The sequence below is a fragment of the Watersipora subatra genome, chromosome 2 (genome assembly GCF_963576615.1).
Source record: "Watersipora subatra chromosome 2, tzWatSuba1.1, whole genome shotgun sequence".
Lineage (NCBI taxonomy): Eukaryota > Metazoa > Bryozoa > Gymnolaemata > Cheilostomatida > Watersiporidae > Watersipora > Watersipora subatra.
In genome coordinates this window covers 56,035,584-56,058,388 of record NC_088709.1, presented here as the reverse complement: position 1 = coordinate 56,058,388, position 22,805 = coordinate 56,035,584, and the positions used below count along the sequence as shown (strand labels likewise).

At 34.4% G+C, this 22,805-nt stretch overlaps 1 long non-coding RNA gene across 2 annotated transcripts; it reads right to left on the bottom strand.

Annotated features, from left to right (window-relative positions):
• Positions 1 to 29: 29 nt before the first annotated feature.
• Positions 30 to 20,502, bottom strand: LOC137387656 (uncharacterized). Of its 2 annotated transcripts, XR_010977934.1 has the most exons (7): positions 20,366 to 20,502; positions 17,775 to 17,831; positions 15,824 to 15,879; positions 10,675 to 10,791; positions 9,210 to 9,323; positions 3,557 to 3,694; positions 30 to 109 (listed from the first exon to the last, which is right to left on the bottom strand). It is a non-coding gene; the product is annotated as an uncharacterized lncRNA (long non-coding RNA). The 2 variants fall into 2 exon arrangements; XR_010977935.1 differs by lacking the exon at positions 17,775 to 17,831 and having other exon boundaries at positions 20,366 to 20,491.
• Between the last annotated feature and the right edge of the window lie 2,303 nt (positions 20,503 to 22,805).

Here is a 22,805-nt window from a genome sequence, read left to right as displayed (position 1 = left end):
ATGTCATTCCAGTCACTGGATGCCTTTGTGGAAATTGAACATCAACTTGTTGTTTGAAGGTTAGGCAATCTAGACCACTTTGCCTCCACTGGTAAATATGCTGCTCTACCTGCAAAGAAACCAGTTATTAACCTGTTAGTATAGTTAAAAATTAGGAGAATGTTGAACACTACTCATTTTACAGACTTTCCCAAGATATCAAACCAGCTTTAAAACAATACTGACTAAAAAGTGTGCTCCATCATGTTGTTTTAGAACGCTTAGGAGATTGGCCAGAAACTTGAAGAGTAGGCTTTTGCAGCTAGCTATATTGGTGGCTGTACTAAATGTAGGTCACACAGAAGATGCTTTCCTACTGAAACTCTGCATAATTATGTTTGCCCTAAAGAGATTGCAGTTCTCACTATGTTGATGTTTTGCCTAAAAAAAAATTAACCTAGTAAGCCTTAAAAAAATTCTTGTTTCGATGTTGTTAACACAAGTTAACTCAATAAAAGTAAAAAACAACAAACATTATCATTAATGCTTTCTTATAAGCTAAAGCTTTTTTGTCAAACTATTAGGTAAGAATGGTATTTTTTAAATATAAAATGTAATGAATAGTTGGGTTAAGAAAAGCTTTATTTTACAAACTAATAATTACAGCGTTACCATTCCTCTTATTTCTAAGCAAAATGCACCAGAATCTACAAAATTTTACACATTCAGCCTGTACTGTGATGAGAACCGTGTCTGTCCATATAAAGCCACCGTTGGATAATGGAAAAATATTGCATCCCGCTGGATTTGAACTTGCAACATTTACCTTGCTAGACTGACACTACAAAAACTATGCTAATTAACCTTGTAATAATTTGCAATATTTGAATGCATAATTATTGCAACTGATAATCTTTTATAGCACTCTACACTGCCAGGGTATTTGTTGGTACAAGCCAAGTTGATTCAAAATCTTGAGCTGAGTAAAATTCCTAACTGTCTACACGGTCAATTTTTTCCATGCACAGATTGACTATGAATTGTATAAAAGTCCCTTTTCATTCAGTTGGCCTTTAACACTGTAAGGTTGGTGTGTATGAATATGCCTTTCACTGCAATGCATACGTGTACAAATTAAGCATAGGGTTACTGCCAGGTTACTCTGCAAAGCAGAGTTGTCCTCTCGTGCACTCCAAACAAATCCTAAATATTTAGGATTATACATTAATCATTAATTATATAGACATTATTGAAATTCTTTAAATAGTTTAGAAGTTTCTATTAAAACAGATTTTCAGCTTTTGTTTACACCATTTAGTCTCTGCTTATATGATAAAGCTACTCTTTGCCATTAGCATGTCTGTGCAAATGCGCTCGTTTATAACAGTTCATCTTCGTAGACTATTTGAGATGACCAAAATAAATTCTAGCTCAGCAAAAAATTTAACTCTGATGCTCATATCAACTGATTTGACAATTAAAAAACATTCAGTTTTGAAGGTAGTAAACATGAATTTGGAGATCAAACAGAAGGTGAGGTGAATAAAAGCCACAAGAGACAGACTGCTACTTGTTGCGGCTAGCTAACAAAGTAAAATCAGTGTCTGTATGACTTATCATTTATCCATCGTCGGGAAGAGCTTGGGAGCAAGATAGATTTTGATGAGACTAGATATCATGACATTCAGCTTGGTATACAGACGGTCCCCAACCTACGAACAAGTTACGTTCCGAACAATTGTTTGTACAGTGAATTTGTTCGTAAGTTGCTTCAGTGCTATATTTTGTATTATAACTTATGCTTAAGGCCTACATGTATATAAGTATATTGAAGGTTTATATTAGTATGTTTAAGGCTTGTATAAGTAACCTGTAAATTGGTTTGTACTGAAAAAACTTTTTAATAAAATGGAGAGAATACTGTGGTGGACGCCGGGCCATGACACAGCATTTCTTATTGATCGTATGTGTTGTCCTTTTTTATTATATCGTTGTTTTAATCGTTATGCTAGAACTTATCTTTGTTGTCCTTTTTTATGTGTTGTCCTTTTATTATACCGTTGTTTCACTCGTTATGCTATTGTTATATCTGATATCATGTTATAACACTATCATTTATCGTCACTTTTATTGTTGTCATACCAACTCGCTAGCTGTCCTATTTATTCACCTTGTTAGCAGGTGTTCTCACCGTTTGCCGTTAGGACGGAACAGTTGATATTACTGAATAGCAGAGCAGATAGATGTACGCTCCTCGAATAGTAAAATTTCCTTCGCTAATAAAAAAGCTGAATGGGACTACACACACTCTCTTCTTTTTATTTATTAGTCTAGATCGTGCCAAGTAAAGGTTGGCAAACTCCTTTACAATACATACAGGAAAAATAAAAAAGTTCTTTGCGCACTGGAGATACGTTCACGCACTTATGCACTGCAACGAACTGGGCAGAAGAAGGTGGATGCTGGGTGATGCTTCTATGTAGCGCCTCTTTCTGCCGCTAATAAGTCGGTAATACCGTCGGTATTATCGATGAATATATGCGCAGACCTGTTCGTATGTACCGTTGTTTGTAACTCGAATGTTCGTAAGTAGGAAACCGTCTGTATTAACACTCCAAAGCTTTCACTGATAGATCCCCTTCAAATATTTCTGATTTCTTGCGAGGCGAATCATTTTACATATTTTTGACAAAAATGACAATCTCTAATGACAAACTAGTTTAACAATGTATTGGTATCTATAATAGCGAACCCTATGCATCTTATCATTGCTCAAGTTTGGCAAGAATGTAAGCAATATTTTTAAGGACAACTATGAAAATTTTGTTAATAATTTTGGGAACTTTCACCAACTTGACACTTTACCCTATATGGCATTACTTATGTTGGTCAAACAAAAGCTTTACATAAATTCTTTACATTGAGAGGAATTTGCGTTATAATAGGTATACATGTACATTATAGCAAAATTTGCTGTACAGCTATTCCAACCAGATAAAAATCTGACCTATACCCATACTACAAAAAATTCATAATTTGAGTTAAAATACTTGGATTTAAGTTAGAATATGACCTAAAAGTCAATGAAAGGAACTTAAGTTTACTTTTCACATAGGAAACAAATACATTATGCTTATGAAACAATGCAAGTGTTTTGGCCTTAAAGTTTGGCTTATTTATGTATATACTTAAAAACATTACTTTTTATTTTGTGGGTTTTCACTGTCCACAAAAGACCATGGTCCCCGTTAATCCCGAAAATTGAATGGTGACTGCAGAAAACAGCTATGACAGGCCGAACAGGATTTGGAACAAAAGGTACATTTCTCACAAACAGAGATTGTAAATGGTACAAAAATGCAAGTTAAGCAATACGAGTGTCATTCAGAGTTAAAAAAAAGCTATAGCTTGTTGCATACTATTAGATACATCGTCCAAATACATATTATTGAAATTTTCGGACTAGCACAAAATTTTTCATCTCAATATTTGTAAAATACATCTAAAAAAATATTGTTTTTCACCAAGGTTCATTCTATGTCACTCAATATTTTGGTGTTTTGACACCCTAATTTACCTTCACTAAGTTCCTTTGTCCGCTCTCCTCTGACCAGAAACCTCCCCAAATATGTAAGCTTTTGTAACCTTGAATCGCCAATTCTTTAGATAACTTGTCTAGCACCAGAGTGGGTGCAGAACATGTTATAGCAACACCCTGCAATTAGTAATAACAAAATAGAAATATCACATTTTTTGAATGAATGATTTTCTGATTTAAATTAAACTCTTTTCATAGCTAATCAATTGAAAGCTCATTGCTTGCTGCAAAAAAAGGAAAAAACTGAGCAAGCAGAAGTGCATCTGATATTTTAGCTTATGACTCTCAATCCCAGCTTTGATATTTGTCACCATTGTGATTTGTAGGCAATAGAAGAACGCAAGTTAAGCAATGTAAAAACTTATTCATATCCTATTAAAAAAAAGGACTTCAAATATTGAAGTGGTATTTCAAAAGCAATTACTCATTCGTAAAATTGATAGTCAGTAGTCTGACCCTGATCTGGACTTGGCTTTTAGATATTATTGCAAAGTAAAGTTTAGAGCTGGTCACCATAGGTTTTAACTGTGAGTTTCAGTTCCTATCCCAGACACTATGCTTACATATAGTCTGTACAAGTGCTATCGTCAGTGGACAGGCAACCAGAATGCAAGAACATGACAACTATAAACATGCAAGGGTGAATAGGAGCTGTATACACAATTAAAATAAAGCAGTTATTTCACAAGGCATAGTCCAATTTGTAAAACGAATAACTAGTAAATGACATTCAACTAAATTGTTGTTGATGACAGCTCTGCACAAGCTTTAGCTAAACATTCACAGATAATAATTACATAAGAAAATACACAAACTAAAAAGCAATAATACTTAGTCAATACTAAGAATGATTATGAAGTTTAAGAATATTAATCAAAATTACGTACAGTGGCACTCGCATACCGTTGTTGCTTGAAAGGTATGTTTCCAAAAGAAAATCTTGTAATTTTTCTAAAAGATTACTAATGCTTAAAGGTTGACTTGCAACAAAATTCACGCTACAGTTATTTGGTATCAAAAGATTCACCATGTCTTACTCTGTTGTGTTGCATGTGCAATATATGTAGAAATGTGATAACATGCTCTTAAAAGCTCCAAAGCGAAAAGTTAATCGCCGCCATCACGAAATTGCCGAAGATTAGAATCCCGTTCCAAAAATGGGTCAAATGGAACGTAGCTCAACAAGATGGCTTCTGTTTACACTTTCATGCAACCTCATTCATTCAAATATTTTCACAATTACACTTCACGCATTCAATGAAACGATGTCTATTGTCCTCAAGCATCTGTTTCCTCATCACTGTATTGATGTCACTTTGAGCACTGATATCTCAAAACCTACCGTAAAAAATGGTTTAATTTTTAACCTTAGCTCGAAGGAATGCATATCATCATCTGATAAGCATGACAAGCCTGTTGGTCACCTGTGATAGTCAAAAAATGCTGCGGAAATTATGCGAGCTGTTTGGCAGGAAGCATGGGTCACATGATCAGATTGCGACTAGACGATTAGATCAACCCAAAACAAAATTGTAAACTAGCGAGCATCTATATTTGGTAAGAGCTCTTTGGCGAAACCCAAAGTTTATGTCATAAACTAGTGCTACAAGAAGTTTTATGTTGAGCCTTTTACGGAACTTACAATTCATGTGAGAAGATCACGCGTCAAAACAATAACCAAATTATTTTACTATGTCAGAGAAATGAATTGATTCCAATCTACGGCGGTTTCGGGATCGCGGAGATTAACTGTTTCTTTTTTAGCTTTTAAGAGCTTGTAATCACAGTTCTCCATATTTTGCACCCACAACACAGCAGAGTAAGCCATGGTGAATCTTTTGATACCAAATAACCGTAATGAAATTTTGTCGCAAGTCAACCTTCAACAAGCAAAATGATAACAAGCTCCAGTAGCATGCATTGACAACTTGGGCAGCTAAGTCGTACATGCAAATCAGATGAGTATTTTACGGTATTTTGGAAAGGCCAATAATTAACCAATATTTGAGTTTTCATCAAATTAAAGTACATTTAATGGGCCATTTTAGCAGCGCAAAGAAAGCACATTTCTGATGATCATTTGCACCAATTTAGGGCAGGTAGTAGGAGTGAAACAAATTGGTTCGACTTATTTTAGTCAAAAATGGATACAAGTATTAGCCAAATGAAAGTTTGTTACGGAAAGTTCTATCATATGAACATAATTTGAAATAAATTCTATAATAAACCTCTTGCAGTTGCTTCATTTTGTCCTGCAAACACATTAAAATCTGTAATAGAAAACAAGACACCTATACAAAATCAAAACTGGTAGTTAATTTCTGTTAGTGATGACATATTTTTTATTGTAGTTCTACAATAGCACTATAAGTTCCAAACAGTGCATTAACTATTAATATGTGTCATGATCACAGAATTCATGGTAAGTCGGGATTACAAGATTTAGCAAACAAAATTTTGATTCTAGCCTAATTACAGCAGATTATATATCAAAAAACTGAAGCACGTTTACCATTAATGCAAAAACATAGTTCCAAGAAAACTGGTATTAAAGTTTGAGAAACGAAAACCAATGTAAAGTTTTGATTACATTTCAAAACGACATAGCAACCAATATCAAGATATTGTGATATTTATCTAGATTTCTGTACTTGGATCCAAAAAACTATGCTGAATTTAAAAATCTAAACAGATTTTAGCTGGTTGTCAAAGAAATAGCTGTATATTTATAAGAAAGTGTATTACTTATTTTTGCAGATATTAAAAACAGCTTGATTGTATCGCGATATTGGGCACACCCAAATCATCAACCAAATCTTTAGAAAATTAACAACAGTAACATATTGCACACCACCGGTCACTATATACTTCGACCTTGCAAACTCGAATAATTATTCTCATAACTAAATCTGATTATAATTTCATAAAAATTGAATAATTATTCTTATTATTAAATATTGTAGTAATCTTGTAAGAATCGTTAGGAAAATATCACCACAACTCCCTTTACTTTCACTGCTTTTGACATCAGTTAGAATACCAAAGTACTCATTACAAGCGTCCAAAATGTCAAAGTTACCTTTAAAATCGGCAAAAAAGAAACAATTATTTTTAGCGGACACCATTTTTCAGTACTTCTTGTTTAGCATAGCAACGGTTTTAAGTTTTTTTTCGATGGTAAAATACTTTTATTGGCTAAACTGACTTCAGATTCAGAAAGATCACTCTTTGATTGGTCCAGACCTACAGGTTACAAAATTTGTTACCTATATTATAAGTTCAGTTGGTGCAACTTCAAAGTCGAATAACTCAACTTCGTGATTTGCGACTTAACCATGGTTTCTGTGACCGCGACCCATATGATCTACCTGCTGATAACTTCAACTCCTTTACTACCAAATAGATCTCTCTACCGCGACATAAGTGTTTCGTGAAACTTAATTTCTAAAAGAGTGTATAAATGGTTATAATTTTACACCCCAATTGTCTATTAACAATATTTTTATAGCAAGTTTGTCAGCATAAGTTTTTATGTTAGTTCATGCCCCCAAAAATATTACAAACGAGTTGTCGAGTGAGAGGGACCACTTTTCGTCCATTTTGAAATTACTGTGAGGTAAGCACAAAACTCTAGTCGGATGATTTATGAATATTATTAGTTTACATGTTAATTTATCTGATGAACATAATTACTCTCATTAGTACTATTGCTCAATAAAGTTGCTCAGTCTATAGATCTGAATTTAGTAACCATTTATGGCTGTATTGCTTCTGAAATTACTGGTCATCAGTAAGAAGATTTCATAAAACAAGTTTTTGCAAAGCAAAACTATGCTCAGGTTGTAAACGCATTCTTATTTGCTCAACATATGCAAATAATAGCTTTTTTCAATCAGGTATAGATGTAATAAGATAATTTACTAATTAATCAGTAATCGGAAACAATTTGTACAAAAGCTTGCTAAAGCCGCATCATGCAGCACTTGGCCATACAGAAGCACATTGCCAAACGAGCTGTACTATTGGTAGTTTAAGAGTTCACACTGAAACAGCTTCAACATAAAATTAAGACATAAGAAATCAGTGCAAAAACTGCTTCGTATTACATTTACTTCATGCCTTGTTGTAATTGAGCATCATACTGCGTGCACAATTAGGAAAAATGGCTGCAAGATCAAAATTTACCAAGTCTTTAATTTGTTAATGAAGCCATGATAAAAAACAATTTAGACAATTTATGCAGAACTTAAATGCAACTGCATTTCATTAGCATTTTTATAAGCAGGCTTAGTGTAAAAAAAACAGAGTAAGAGCCATACTACAAGTTCATGAAGTTTTGAACAAATTGTTACTTTACCCTTCAATATGTTGTAAAATGCTAAGACAAGGTTAAAAAATTATTGACGCTGTTGGAAGAGAGAACGTTTCAAATGCCTCTAGATTTCATAAAAAACAGCTAAAAATGATGGCCAGGGTTCTTGAGGACACTTTTATTTGTATGAAAGATTGGTAGATAGAACATTATTACACAAACAGACAATTCCAGAATTAAAGCGCAAACATTGTGGCCATAAAGGGTAAATAAAAATTGTTTCAAAGTAAAAGCCAAAAGGCTATTGTGCCTGGTAGTGGTAGCATCATTACCATATCATTTTTCTATTGAATAACGTAATACACTTTTTATTAGAATAGAACAGACTTTGGTACATTAATTTGTCCTACATGTGATGGCTCTTATTAAAGACCTAATTTTCACCAATGAAGTGTGCCCTCAGATTAAGATGACCCTATTTATGAACCACACCGCCTATCAGAGTTTTTTAACATACACATTAATCAGCAGAAGGTTTTACGCCTAATGTTACCGACAAAAAATCTAAAAAGTGTGTTGCAGTATGAGCTTGGTCAGGTTCTCATCCTCTTTTGCTGATACAATATGTAGCAATCAGTAGTCCATTTTCCAAAGGTTTATTTATTGCCCATTTATAAAACCTTGGTAGCTGTAAAGGTCTAACACAGCTGTTTATTGCAATAATAAACTGTAAAAACAAAAATAATGATTCTCAAAAAACTTTGGTCGCTGTTGGCTGTTAACATGTTTTCTATTAGTTAGATGCAGGATGGCGATTGGTTTTTTCCTATTAGGTACACATATGACCGGCTAACTAATTGCCTACTCACTAATAAGAAATGTTTTGTACAAAGATTTTTTAGCGCATTGCTCTTGGTTATAAGCGTACATTTTGCTGAGCTGCACTGCGCAGCCTGTTGTACGCACTCAGTTAATGGACTAGACCAAAATCTGATTGTGTTTTAGACTTTTTCCATTCGGAAAACCCAGGCTACACTCATAAGAAATACATTCAATCTTTAAAAAATGGTTAATATTTTAATACTTTGATATTGTATTTGTACAATTTAAATATCAATTGTACATGCCACTCCATACATGGTTATTTTGCTTCATAACTATTGTTTTACTGTTTTTGCGGATTGTCAGTGCTATAGTATTTTAGTGTAGCGAACTACCCAATGTAATGACTGCAGTCTCTAGAGCTCACTTTAGTCATCAAAGCCCAATTTAATTATCAGAAGATTAGGACTACAAAAAGTAGAGGACTCATCAACTTACCCTTCAGTTTTTCAAAACACTTGTAGGCCAATATGATTAGTTCTGTGAGAACATGATTAAAGAACAATAGTTCTGCGTGGTGAGCTCATCTTCGTTCTCCAGATTAAACAACTTCTACAAAAGAACAAAGATCTTAACATTGTATAAAAAAATAAGTTGATGAGGACTTTATGCACAGAGTCTCTGACCACCTTCAATTTGGTATTGGAAAAAATGTTGAAAGTGAGCTACCGTTAAACCTATATTTGAATGCACCTTGATTTGATTGGCACCGCTATTTGGGACCACATCAGGAGATCGCTTTGAAAATCGAGCGCCATCTTTTTAATGAACGCCAACTTTATTTGAGGAGGTAAGTTACCTTATCAGTATATGTATAGGTTTAGGTATATTCGCCTTTTGTGAAAATATAGCAAGGAGCTTTTAAGGTCCAAACACACTAGGCGATTTTATTGCAAGCGTCATGAGGGCGAAGATATCGCTGGTGCGTGCATAAACACACTTGAGCGATTTACTAGCAAATGATATAATGGGCACGCTCACAAACGGCCAATAAAAATCCGTATCATTAGTTTTTTCGGAGTTGTTGATAAATTTAGGCCAGTCAAAATGTCGTCGTCTAGGCTACAACATAAACAACCTCCACATTTGTTATTAAACCTATCTCCCTTTCAAAGAGTGTACACTGCCTACACTACAAGACAAAAGAAAAACGATTCTTGTATTTTTAGCTGTATTGTTTTTACAATTTTTTATACATATTTTATTTTGTAGTGGTTTTTCATATTTAATATATTAAATATTTACCATTCTCAAGATGGTCAACCGGCGCAACGATTGACTCCGGATGTTGGTTTTCAACTCGGATTTTTTTTAATTTTGTTATGATGGACAGAACTGGGAGTGCTATTATTAAATTCATGAACAACTGAGTGTTCGTTCTGAAGATGTTTCGTAACAAAATAGAAAATTGGAGCTGATGTACGTTGTTGAACATCGGTAAGAAATAATTACCCGCCGTAAAATTACATTCTGGTAAGAACTAACCAATCGAAATGCATCTCGTTAGCAATAAAGTTGTGTAGAGAAATTCTAGCTTTATCGCTCTGCATGAACACGCTGAGTGAATTTTAACAGATTAGCTCTAACGCAATATCGCTCTAATTATCGCCTAATTTGTTTTCACCTTAAGAGAATGCTTCAGCGATAACACTTGTTCTATTGAGTCAAATATGCTACAAAGCAAAAAATTACTCTGAATTTGCTGTCGGGGTTTTATAAAAACACCATTATCAGCTTTTCAAATGTCTTAACCGCCAGTACATCAGCAGTCATAATTAAACATTGTCCCAAAAACAAGCGGCCTCAAACTGCCTAAAATATCGTACTAATCAAACATTCCATGTTAAGTGGAAAGAAAATGGGATAAACTACAGCATTGAAATTAAAGCACTCTCACACTCACTTCATGAACAGTTCTGTCAAAATCTTTACTGATAACTCAGCTTGCACTTTTATTCCATAAGTGCCAGAGTCACATCTAGGAGCAATAGGTCGGCTTTGCGCTAGAGGACAAGCAAGGCTAAAAGTGATAAAAATTGGATAATACACAATAAACTTTCAAGTTCAATTAGTGATGAGGGAGCAAAAGTATCCTACATGGGAGCTATTGCACACTTTAAACATGATATTTGTACCTCACAAACTCACATGGTCTTTTAGAGTAAAGTAGATGCTCCTATAACATATACATCCTATAGCATAAATTCTAGAAAAAGTCGGGCAATTTTGTGAAGTTTTTGCTTCGTACCACGTAAAAAACTCCATATAACTTAAAGTGTATCATCGGGCGAGTTCTAAAGTTTGATTTGAGTGTTAGTCCGTCTTGCCACACCTGCGAGAAAAGAAAGCGACATACAGCGGTGTCAGAAAGTATTTGTCCACCTCCAACCTCACTGCCCATTTTAGGTAAATTTGTTGTAGTAGTCATGTAGAGGGATTGAACCCTGACAAACCATGCATCATTTAAAAGTAAATTAACATTAGATCTTGTTGACACCATCAATAATAAAATTACGGTTAATCAGGGATCAATAATCATTTTTAGGCCAATCAATGTGAATCAGTGCTTATTAACTCATTTTCAAACGCAATATGACATTATTAATTTTCAAGTGGAATATTATCACAACAATAGAGATCCTGTTGGACAGCATGTGCAGCAAAGGTTTACAGTTTTGCTTGTTAAAAGAGGAACAGCTAGAGATCCCAGAATTCATACCAGCGTCAACATCAACCATGGATAAGAAATGTGTCAACGACCTCATCATTCGCCTGCATACGATGGGCCATCTGAGCAATAGAAAAATAGCGAAGAAGCTTAGAGTATTTCAATCTAAAGAAAATTAAGTGGTAAAGAAATGAATGCAGCATCAAACCACCAAAGATCTACCACGATCAAGGCGTTTGAAAAAACCAGCTGTCCAACATGATTGCTGGTTTCAGATTATGAACACTCTAGCGCTCGTGAGGCTTGTTCACAGCATGCCTAAGGCTGCAGCATGGCTATAGTCTGCAAAGGCTACCAGATAAAATATTAAAATGCAAAACAACCCCAATGGCTTTTTTCTGGGCCCATAACAGTACAAGACCGTTATTTTCAATTTAGAAAATAATTAAAGAAGAGATAATAACGAAATTTGCGATGACATATTTTCTGGTATGCAGTGTGAATTAGTAGGCAGCGGTTGATACAATAGAAGATATTTGGCAATTTTAAAATCTAGTTATTTCTATTTTTCAGCTCATTAGGATTGTTTTGATACAGGGTTTTATGTATGCAGTGCAAAATATTTCCAAATTATGATGAATTTATTGCAGTGCTACACTTACTTAAACAGGCAGACAAAGATTTTTTCCCAACACTGTACATAAAGCATTATACATATAATACATACAATTTCCATAACATTCTGACTCTTGTGATAATTTGTCTGAAGTGACAACGGAACAGAAAATAGGTACATATAGCAGTGCAATTGTTGATAAATACTTTAAGGCTATTGGTCGGTGCATCTGAATGTCACGAGTTGGAGTTGCAATCTTGAGCTCTTAAGAACGAATAGATGACGAAAAGGTACTATCGCTTTTTTATAGTGAAACTATTTTTTCTTAGTCAATTGTTGTAAGTCGCTGTCGCGTCAAACTATGCGCTCTTCATCAAATTATTGTCAATTTACCCCAATCATGGTTTATTAAACCAATGAGGTTGATCATGAAAAGTTGTCGATGAAAACCAATAATACAGTTAAGGCACCGCCAATACATTCAAAAGAATGTAAGTCGGATTCTCACATGAGTGAGTTTGGAAAGGTCCTGAAATGGTTTAGACAATTTACATGTATGTTAACATTCTTATAATGAAAAATCCTTATCATGTAAACGTTCCTAGAACTGATCATCTCATTTTAGCAGCGCCTACTGTACAGTCATGTCTGATATGAGAGCAAAATGCATTCTGGGACAAAAGCTCGCAAGTTAATTTTCTTAAAGTCCTATCTCAAAAATGTTTTTTTATATAAATTAACTAAAGATAAATTATTGTGTTGCCATCCTCTAAAAAACTACCAATAAGAGATATTACAATGAAAAAATACATGATTTTATCTATTCATGCTCTATACCCATGCCACCAAGGCTACAAATACCTATGTAAAGGTTATGGTCTGCATTAAAATGTAGCAGTATTATGCACAACATAATTTTGAGTAGTGGCAGTATGCAGCAGTCCATACAGTAGCATACCGTATGGAGTTCTTACCTTTCAGAGAATCATAGCACTAATGATTGTGAGAGAGAGACCTGATGCAACACGCTTGGTACGCTACACTTTTGTGGCATCGCATAAAAAAACTTAAAGTATAAATTTAATATAACTGAATTCAGCTTAATAAAAAATTCTTGAAAAAAATGTTCTGATCTTATATTAGAGCTAATTCTATTTTTTCTTCATTTTAATTTTTAAATCATCTCTTCCTGGCTGGAAACTTATCGATTTGCTTATACTCTCATTTCCAGCCAAACTTTTTAAAACAAATCTGAAGCAGACCTGACGGGAAAACCAAGTGATGTAGTTTCCGTAACTGGCCTTTCGCATCTTTGGGCATTTAGTGATACATCAAAAACCACCTTGCAAGCTCGCATCTCTAATTTTCTAGAATTTCAAGGCGAAAGTGGGTAGTGAGATAGTGAATGGTACAGAATTTGTGTAAACATAAATTGCTTGAATTCTTAAATCTATTCATTGGTTATTGTTATATATATATATATATATCAATGTATTTATTTTGAAGGTTTGGGGTAGACTGACACAATCTTCTGAAGAATCAATTGATTTCCTATAGCCGGCTTGGGTATTGACTCGGTTTTGGTATTGACTCGTGTTCGCTTCAAATTCTGTATCATTTACGATTTTGCTACCCATGAAAGTTTATTATAAGTTATGACTAATGTGTTGAGAGGATATGGGAGGTCATTAAGTACAAAGCCCATCAAGTCAAGTAGTCAATGATGACTTACCAGCTGTATGATGACTTACCAGGCCTATATAGATGAAAGAACCGTGAGTCACCACCGGTTTGTATGTCAATGAATTTGATATAGAAATACATAAAGTGCTGGTCAAATGAAAAGCAATACACGAGATGTTATGGATGAATAGCTATGCAAATGGCTTTGTACTAACCCTTGGTATGAAATATTACCCAAGCCTGTGTCATTAGACAGCAACCACATTTGCTAGTTAAAGCTCTAATTTTCAAATAAATTAGACAATGCTATGTAAATACATGTAAGATAATATCATAGTTGTTAAATATAAATACAAACTTGCAAAAATCCATGATACGAAACCGAGTTTTAACCCGTTGATCCTTGCTCGATCTAATCAATGCGTGTCAGTAAACCTAGACAATATGTCCAGCAATCCGAAGTTATTAATTTTTTACCAAATATATCTAAACGTGCTAACAATGCAATGATATTTGGTGAAACAGCAGTACAAAAAGTCGGACAACCTACAGCAGATGTCATCAAACAGAAAAAAAACAGTATGTCACCATTATTCGGGCTAAAACTATAAAAGTTCGCACGATTTTAAACACTCATTAAACATTTACAGATAATATTCATCCATAGCACGCTCATCATTCTTTCATGACTCAAAATATACTGGAAATTTATATTTATTATCATAAAATTCCACATTTGTATCACAGTCATTTTGATTGTTTCGCGATATCATTCTAATAAAATGTGTTATTATAATGAAAGAAGTAGATAAAGATAAGTGAAAAATGTTACAAATGGAAGTGAAATTTAGAATCTAACATCCTGCGAAAGAATTAATTTTATTAGTTTTTGCTGTTGCTTAAAAACATATTTTGTAAACAGAACCATATGGAAGCCTGTATTCCGCCATTAAGGTTTCTGCCACAGCCTACGCAATTCCGTAATACCAGCTGTGAGGGTTCAGAGGGCTAACATTGATGAGATACTGCATTATTTACTGTTTTGGTTAGTATTGTTCCTTATACCTAAATTGTAAAAACAAATGAAAAATAATTTTCTTTTGTTTTGCAGGTACAACTACAAAAACATTGACAACAAGCGTGATAATCTCAAATCAGAAGATTGGAGACTAAAATTATAAAAACACTACACCATTCTATGTCATTTTAATTGAACAAGTTGAACTGACTGAAACATGCTACATCTCCGGTGTTTTTTTTTTTGTAAAACCTAACTTAATACATGACACTAGCATAGTCAGCGTGATATTTAAATGCAACTATAATTATTTCCCGAGTTGCATTAGTCCATAGCAAGCATAGTTGCTGAATATTGCACATCTTTCAAGTGGAGTAAACCCAGCACTTATAAATTCTGCTCAAAGAGTTCTTGTGTCAAATCTCAAACTCAGCAGTCAAAATTCTAGCCAACAAGATAAAAATACTCAAACTTTTAAATATCAAGATTTGAGAGAAGATAATTCCCGAATTTCCAGTGAGTATAATACTACTTTGTACTAACAAAAGTCAACCACAATACTATGAGAACAGTACTACACAGTGTGGGTAAGGTTAGTCGGCTAGGCTATTGAAAACTAGATGAAATCATAATTGTTATATACAGGGTTTAGCTTTATAAGAGGGTCAGTATGGTGTAATCTCAAGAGTTCAAAACTTTCAAGTTAGAAACATTGGAAAGCATTGAAATCAATGTTCAGAGGCTAAGCATGACACTAAACCACAAAAATGTTCATTTTAATGTCATGACCAGAGCTTAATCAATTGCTAATTATGATATTTGTTATGTGGGCCTACAGAGAAAGGCTATTTTAAATAGTATTCCATAGGCTCCTATTATAATTATTTAAAACAACATGATTTTTAAATTTCTTGTTGGCATGAATAACAGTAAAAAAATAACAAGAAAAAAAAGGCGTTCAGCTAAAGACTAAGTCGCAGTTGTTGTCAAAATTATAGACCATATAATTGAACCCTGAAAAAAAAATTGAAAAAAGAGGCAGATTGTTTTATCTTGTCAGTACATACCTGCAACAAAAGCAAGTCAGGCATCATAGCACCATTACGAAACACAATTGCAGAATCTACAGGAAAAAAAGACAATCGATGATTAGCATGCATTCTTGTTGACCAAGACAAGTTAGACAGTACATCACAAGTTAGACAAAGACGCACGAGTAACGCGTGTAACAAGTGCCAGCGAGGTGTTGACAGTGGCTGATGGGATTAGCCATTTCTCTGAACTAAACAATCACCAGCCACGCTATTACATAATGCCATACACTCAGCTATAAGCAAATGGATGTTTAAATAATGCTAGCTACTAGATTATGACCTTCAGTTCTTGAACTGGGTAATGTCTGGCTCTGAAAGCTAAAGCTCACAAGATACAAAAGGTGTCCCACAGCACATTGGAGAACTATCAAGCAAATTTAGTCATTGATTTTGCTAATGCTACACACAAATTTGTTGCTAACTAGGATATTAACGTGTATACAGAGAGCTTAATTATTTTGCATGTATCTGTATCATGGTTCAAAAGCTAAGCTAATAAATGACTATTTTGCCATAAGCTTAGCTTTTGAACATTTTTTTGATTGGCTAATCAACCATGATACAGATACATGCAAAATAATTAAGCTCTCTGTATACACGTTAATATCCTAGTTAGCAACAAATTTGTGTGTAGCAAATTAGTTCAAATTATTTAGTAATTCATATCTACCAAAGCATTATGAATTATAGCAACTCTCGACTACTACTAATCACTTGAAATTTCTACAGTTTCTTCGGCTTTTATGACTACAGAGGTTTTCTTGGTTTGCGATTAGGTTATCTGGAGTGTTCTTGTCCCTGCATACACATATCTTTTTTGATCACTCAAACCTTATCTCTATCTCTTCTTCGAGTATATAGAACAATTTAAGTATTGATCAATATATATACTTAAATTGTAATTTTACAGGTGAAAATAACTTTTTATCATTTTGCAGGTGGAACTACAAAAACATTGGCGACAAGCGTCAGAATCTCAAATAAGAAGAATGGAGACTAAAATTATAAAAACACTACACGACTCCATGTCATATTTAATTGTACTAGTAGAACTGACTGAAACATGCTATATCTATGGTGTTTTATGTGTACAACCTAAATTATTACAAGACACCAGCTTAGTCATCATGATATTGAAATGCAATTATAATTATTTCCATAGTTGCATTAGTTCGTAGCAAGTCTGGTTGTTGAATATCACACATCTTTCAGTCCCAGTAAACCCAGCATTAATCCATTCTGTTCAAATAATTCATGCGCCAAATCTCACACGCAGCAGTCTAAATTCTAGCCAACAAGATAAAAATACTCAAACTTTCTAATTCCAAGATTTGAGAGAAGATAACCCCATAAATTTTCAGTGAGTTTCACTGCTAGTGCCAAACCCTACTTTGTACTAACAAAAATCAACCACAATACAATCAGGACAGTACTACACAGTGTGGGTAAGGTTAGTCGGCAAGGCTATTGAGAACTAGATGAAATCATATTTGTTATAGACAGGGTTAAGCTTTATAAGAGGGTCAGTATGGTGTAATCTCAAGAGTTCAAAACTTTCAAGTTAGAAACATCGGGAAAACATTGAAATCAATGTTCAGAGGCTAAGCATGACACTAAACCACAAAAATGTTAATTTTAATGTAATGACCAGAGCTATATTGATTGCTAATTATGATTTTTGTTATGTGGGTCTACAGAAAAAGCTATCTTAAATAGTACTCCACCCCTTCCTATTATAATTAGTTAAAACAATATGATTTTTAAATTTCTTGTTGGCATGAGTAACAGTAACAAAATAACAAGAAAAGAGGGTGTTCAGCTAAAGACTAAGACACAGTTGTTATCAAAATTATAGACCATATAATTAAACCCTGAAAATAAAATTGAAAAAAGAGTCACACTGTTTTATCTTGTCAGTACATACCTGCAACCAAAAGCAAGTCAGGCATCATAGCATCATTACGAAACACGATTGCAGAATCTACAGGAAAAAAAGACAATTGATGGTGAGCATGCATTCATGTTGACCAAGACCAGTTAGACAGTACATCACAAGTTATGGTGTGTTTACACTGGCCAGGACCGACTCCCGATTAGGTGCCAATACCTTGACTCAGACCGGTACCTCAGACATTTCACGTATGGGTGCCGACACCGACTCCCCTTTACATTGCAAAGATCGAACTATTTTTTTCGGTACCAACAGCCAATCACAGCGCTTCGCCGTTCTGACCTTCACCCGACCACGCAAAGACGAGTACACATAAAAATCAACGCGCTTGATGTAGAAAATTATATACTAGTACTACACTATTACTACTGCTCCTACTACTACCGCTAGAAGCAACTACTGAATGCTGAATGCCGAATGGAATCTTCCGATGACGATTAGACTTTGTTGATGGCAGGATCGGCTGCGGGAGCTCTGACAGTCTGTTTTATATGTAATTATATGTTTGTATATATTTTATGTCTATAAGTATTTTATTATATGTGTTTTCCTTTTTATTATAGCCTTGTTACTCGTTAGGCTATCAATTGTCGTCGTTTATGTTGTCATATCAACGCACTAGCGGGCCTAATTATTGGCCATTTAAACATTGTTACCTGGTGTTCCTACTCAGTCCCGTTAGTCGGAACGGGCAATTTTATTGTATATAATGGAGCAACGCTCACTTAGTAGACAGAGCAAATGGCTGTACGCTCCTCGGCTAATAAATTTCCTTCGCTAATAAAACCTTGAATAAAATCACACTCAATTTATTTCTGTATGAAATAATTTAGATCGTGCCAAGTAAGGGCCGGCAAATTCCTTTAAAGTAGTACATGTAGTAGAACTAGTAGTAGTACTAGTAGTAGTCATACAACTGGCTATTCACTTTTAATTAATTTAAATAGAAGCTCACTATCAGAAAGAGCACTAGGGAAAGTTTAATGACAGTCTCCTAGCCTCTCATTAAACCTAGCCCTTTCGTTTCATAAACTTAGAACTGTCATTAAAGCTTAGGCTCATTTAATCAGAGGCTCCTAGCTTCTGATTGGCTGATGAGCTGCTGGGATTCACCGACACCGACTTTCAAATCAGTACCAACACCGATCTCTCTGCTCACACCTACCGATGCTGACACCGACTCATCAAATTGGTCTGTGCTCGACAAAATGGGTGACAAAATCGGCCAGTGTACACGCACCATTAAACAAAGAAGCATGAGTAATGCATGTAACAAGTGCCAGCGAGGTGTTGACAGTGGCCGATGGGATTAGCCTGAACTAAACAACCACCAGCCATGCTATTACATAATGCCATACCCTCAGCTATATACAAATGGATGTTTAAATAATGCTAGCTACTAGATTATGACCTTCAGTTCTTGAACTGGGTAATGTCTGGCTCTGAAAGCTCACAAGAGACAAAAAGTGTCCTGCAGCACACTGGAAAACTATAAAGCAAATTTCAGTCATTGATTTTGCTAATGCTACACACAAATTTGTTGCTAACTAGCATATTAATGTGTATACAGAGAGCTTAATTATTTTGCATGTATCTGTATCATGGTTGATTAGCCAATCAAAAAAATGTTCAAAAGCTAAGCTTATGGCAAAATAGTCATTTTCTCTTAAGTAATATCTCCGACTGGGAATATTAATAATATCATTCAATAATATAAACATCCGTGGTAAAAGATTTTTCTCATGTCATGCGTATCTAATATCCTTCACAAAGCCTTGCTAGCAAAGCTGATGCTACATGTAGTTCTAGCATTATACAATGTTGCTCATTTTACATCCATTTTTCGTCCTAAATTTCTATACTGAAAAATGAACTACTGCTAACTTTTGCCTTGCAATGGAAGCTTTGATAAGCATATGGTACGGAAATAATTTTTGTATGAATATTACAATATAAATTATATACCATTTCACTATTCAATTCTTAAACATCCTTCTGTAAACCATATTATCGAAACAGTTGCTGTACATTTTTGAATCCCTTGAAATCTTTAAAAAGTTGAAAAACTCATCATTCGCAACCTTGAAGCTTTAATGTAAAGCATGCATCTAGCAACCAGTTAGCAAGACAACATTTTTCTGTAATCCATATCTACGGAAACATTACCAAGGATAGCGACTCTCAATTCCTGCAAATCACTTGACATTTCTACAGTTATCTTCAGCTTTTAAAACTACATATGTTGTCTTGGCCTGCGCGGTCAGGTGGGTTTTTGTACCTGCATATTTTTTGCTCCCTCTAACTTCATATCTAAGCATTCATAACAGCCTTTTTCTTCTTTGATTTTCGGCTTTTCAGTTGTTATACGACTAACACATATATAAAGTCAGAGTGACTGCATTAAAAACATGAATATGAAATAAATGTTAGGCTACAATCAATCAGGCTTCTAATAAAAGTCCTAATTTTTTGTTACTTTGGATGAGTGACAACCATAAATTCTTTAGTTCAATGTAGTCTCCAAAGTACATGGTAAGCCAGATCTAAAGCATAAGCACACATACCTGCTACCTTCACTATCTGTCCTATTTCTTATATAGAGTTTTAGCCTATCCTTGTTCATCTAAATCAGAAACTAAAAGCTAAAAGTCTGACTGAAACGAGATGGAATGAGTTAGATTTACAGCCTTACTTAGGCCTGGTTCGAACCAATATGGCATCTAAGACACGTGAGACAGAGTACCTGTTATGCAAGCGATCGCTCATGGACTACAAGCTCAGAGTGCGTGACTATTATGTCCTACAGAAAGAAATGTCGTCATTTGCGCAATTAAATTAATTTGATGCCCATACGCAGCTACACAATTTGTTTGCTTTCCAGCTGTTGGATACATAATGAGTCGAGATTACGCGGCTGTCCCCAGGTCTGAACCCGGCCTCACCTTAGCATGCGCAGACAAAGGAGTGCCACACTTTGATAATTTCAAGATAAGATAAACTTCACTACAGGATTGGTAAATTTTTGATGGTTTTAATTTATACGCTACCACATGCAAAATAATATATATATATATATACAATATATCATTATATTTTTAAAACAATAACTGCAAGAGACTTGCCAAATCATTAGTTCAAAAGGCAATGATGAAAGCGGGGATGAATTTGAGCACAAATTTTAAAAACAATATTTGCATAGTGCATAAAATGCTTTAGAAAAAAATATATTTGAAGCATATAGGTGCCTTTTAATGCTTTTTAAATGCTTTCTGGAAGGCTCACCTATCTGGTATGTCTATGAAATTTATTTTAAGACTGCAGGGCTTTCTGCAATGCTTTAAAACAGTATACAGTTCACAAGCTATCGGCATGCTTAATCCATCATGGCTAACTGATTGTCAATGACAGTAGTTTAAAAACACTGCTACATTAAGCGGCAGTAAAAACTTTTGTTAAATCTTTTTTTTTGCAGTTTAATATATATGATATCTGAGTAAATACAACATCTTTAAAATTTATTGAAAGCCTTTTACTAAAAGCATTGGAGTAAGTAAGAACGTCAAAGTTCAGAGTGACAGTGAAATGGCATTGCCTTAATTAGTGTGTCTATATCAAAGCCGGGCACTGCTACACTTTTGCTGTGTCATTTGCTGTTAATTTCTCTCATCCTTTGTCAGCTGGAGACACTCCATAGGTATTACGTAATTACTCTCGCATTGAGGGTCTGCTGCGCCAAATTGGACATTCACTGATCCCTATAGCTCGTTGCTCTGGCAGTGATTATTTCTAATCACAATCATTCTAAACATAGATGTTTGGATTCATCAAATTGAAAAACATTTAAAATCCCTAATTGGAAATTATGCAACTCCTAATAAAACATACATGATAATAATCGAAAACTATTGTATGAAGGAACAATCTTCTGCCAACACAATCTGTTTGAACTATTATAGCAATAACAAGTAACAGTTATTAGCGGAGAACATTGGCTAAGAGAACATTTCAGGGGTTGATGTAGATCTGGCCATCCATAGGAGCCTATTTGAGAATTGAACAATGAACCACAGTTTGAATGCCAGGAGTTCTAATTGAACAGGCAACGGCTGTCTAAAAAGATAATGAAACTTATGAAAGGTTGGGAAGTTAAAAAGGAGCCTAGCTTAATCATTCTCCAAGTTTGTGATGACAGCTCACACCTAAAAAACAGAAAAACATTGTTTGGTTTAATCCAAACTTGTAAATACTAATGATTGGATCTGATTAGCGCCCCTAGCCCATATACATGTAGGTTGCTGTTTTTTTAGGTTTGGCTATCAGCTGAATCCAAATAAGTAACTAATGTATTATTATTATTATACCAGAAAATTTGGCCAATATCTTATTATTGGGTTATATAACATCTATAATAGATGTTATATAACTCAATTATAAGTTATTGGCCAAATTTTATGGCAACAATTTCATTAAGAGTTGAAAAACATGTTTTCTTGAGTTGTTTGTGATAGATAGCCAAGCTACTTAATTGCAACGCAAATAAATGGCATTTTGTGCATTTTAAAAGCATAGTAGCAAAAGCTAATGCTTTTACTTCTACATATACAGTTAGGTAGTTGGTATAATGAATCAACTTGGGAGTGGCTACCGGTTTCTGTCTAGATTGCGTAATAGCAAATGTGCTGAGGTTCTACCGTTCTGCTATGTCATACTCTGAACGTTTGCTGAGCCCTATAGTTTGTTGTTGATCTGTATTTCATTTTCATAACAATAATTGTATGAACCTATAAATCTGGAATATTTGATATGAAAAAATTTCATAGAAGGCTTTTATAAATAGACTTGGAAACAATATTTTAGTTTGTTTTTATAACTTTTTTGTGCATTGATAAAGCGATGTAAAGTACAATCACTACAAAGCTAAAACAATCCTCCTCAATATTTCTTACTCTTACAAAAATATTACTACCATATTACTACTATATTCACTACCATCAGAGTCAGTGC